This window comes from Gossypium hirsutum, chromosome D12 (genome assembly GCF_007990345.1).
Source record: "Gossypium hirsutum isolate 1008001.06 chromosome D12, Gossypium_hirsutum_v2.1, whole genome shotgun sequence".
Classification (NCBI taxonomy): Eukaryota; Viridiplantae; Streptophyta; class Magnoliopsida; order Malvales; family Malvaceae; genus Gossypium; species Gossypium hirsutum.
The window spans coordinates 424,013-426,282 of NC_053448.1; the positions used below are offsets into that span (position 1 = coordinate 424,013).

The following is a 2,270-nucleotide window of genomic DNA, read 5'->3' on the forward strand; positions in this document are numbered from 1 at the left end:
TTTCTATGAATATAGTTCTCACTATCTTACCTATTCACATAAGGACCATCAAACTGCATCCACGATGAAAAATTTTCAGCTTTGATCTCTTGAAAAGAGTGGCTCACAAAATGGTGGTAATTACAACCCAATTTTTGACTAATTGATGTGGGATCATTTTCCACTTATCTGTAGGAACTCCTTTTGGATTAGTCTAGCTCACACCTTTGTTTAAAAAAAAATTATATGGAGTCATTGAATAGCTAAATATTGAAGAATGACAAAATATAACAAAGGATCATTTTTCTCTCATAATATATTTCTTGTAAAAGAATAAAATCATAAGAAGATTTTCGCCTCCAAAACAAACAATATATACCTTATCACAAGCATAATCCGACAATCCTTGCATGGACACTACTGATAACAAGAAAGCATCAAAGCTTCGTATGGACTTGAACCCAAATCACCTTCTCTGCTTTGGAGTTGAACCCAAATAGCCCAATTGATCAACCAACACATTGACATTCATATTTTCATCTTCACCTCCTTCGAACCTCTCATTCAATAACTCTTCCCGAAATCTTTGATCGAGTACTTTGCCCTGTCTCTCTCGATTTTCGGCCTTGTCACCTGCTCCCTCTTGCATTTCCAATGCAAGTGCTTCCGTTACTGATACTTAGTATCCATAGTCACCAAACTCCAAAACTTCAGTCTTAACAGGGTTTGATCCTCCTCCGCTACTTCGGCTCGATTCACCAACGTGGACGAAGCTAACAGGCCGTAGCCGCCTCCTTTTCTTACACATGGCTTCTTCAAGCTCCATTCTTTCCTCCTTTTGTTGCATTAACTGATTCAGAAAAGCTGGATTCTGCATTGCGCTAGCCAAGAAAGACATCATTTGCTGCTGCTTCTTCTCAGTGCCTTGCAGCCTTTGTTCCATGGCCTTAATATGAGCTCGAGTGTTGTGTTGCTGCTGTCTTAGCTTCACTAGTTCCATCATTAGAACCCGCCTGTCTCGCCTCAAACGATCCACTTCACCATCCTCAACACAAGAGCCTAGAGATTGTTGAATTACTACTGGGGTTTGAGATGTGTTCTTTCTTCTCTTGATACTGTTCAGGAGATGCTTCTGGCCCTTGATAAACCCTTCATTTGCGAACTCCCATTTCTCAGAATCAATCTTTCGAAAACCCTTTAGGCAAAAAAATTAAAATTTTGTTCTCAGTTTCATATATCCACTATCAGCCACACACGCACAAAAAAAAAAATCAGGGTAAATGAAATTACAAATTACAATTCAAGTACTTGACAAAGAGTACTAAATAAGTAGTACCCCACTTCTAAGAAAGTTAAAATTGCAGAAAATAATGGTGTGGAAAATCCGGAAAAGTGTTTCTACAAAATTTCTACCACAAAAGGAGTTGGAGAATTTCCAACAACGAATTTCATCGTTCTCAATTGGTTAATATGTAATCTTTATAAAAATTAACAAGCTACTTCAACTAGAGTTAGATAAATAATGTTAAATATTATCATTAAAATACTAATATAAAAATCAATATTTCAACATTTATATGCAACAAAATAACAAAAATAAACTGCCTAAATTTATATATTTATGATTTATCAAAAATTGGATTAGTTGCTCAAGTTCATAAAATATGGAAATCAAATTCTAATATCTTAATTTTCATAGAGTAGATGAATGGTTAAATTATTAATAAATAATTCATAAGTTAATTAACAATCTGTGAAAACAGATAAACAACCAATTATTGCTCCAAAGTTATGAACTGAGTAGACTTTCACAGAAAAAAAAATGAAGGGGAAATCAAAAGATGCCGAGAAAACAATTTCACACAAATTATGATCAAGCCTTAAAAGCACCCATGTCTTAACCTTTGAGAAATATAAAATGGAAACCGAAAACGTGGTTTAAGATAAGAACACTTACATAAGTATTGAGCTGCCTAACGAAACTGGAGAAATTATTGTGCTTGAAAAATCTAGGGAGGAGATTACTAGAAAGAGAGTGAGTATCCCATACAACGAAGCTGCTACCTCCACTGCTCCAAGTATTCGATTAATGCCTCGTCATTATAAAATTTTTAATTTGATGAAATTACGATAAAGGTGATTAGATAATTTCTTTTTTGCAAGTGGTGTTTAGAAAGTTCTGGAACTTCCGAGGGCATGGTGTGGGATCTACAATTAGTGTGAATATCATATTAATTGATGCATTTCTAAAATTTGATTGGTTCTGTTTTGGCCTTTTTTTCCCTCACTTT

At 34.8% G+C, this 2,270-nt stretch overlaps 1 pseudogene; it reads right to left on the minus strand.

Annotated features, from left to right (window-relative positions):
* Positions 1-209: 209 nt before the first annotated feature.
* LOC107939444 (heat stress transcription factor A-2c-like) lies at positions 210-2,056 on the minus strand (annotated as a pseudogene).
* Positions 2,057-2,270: the final 214 nt, after the last annotated feature.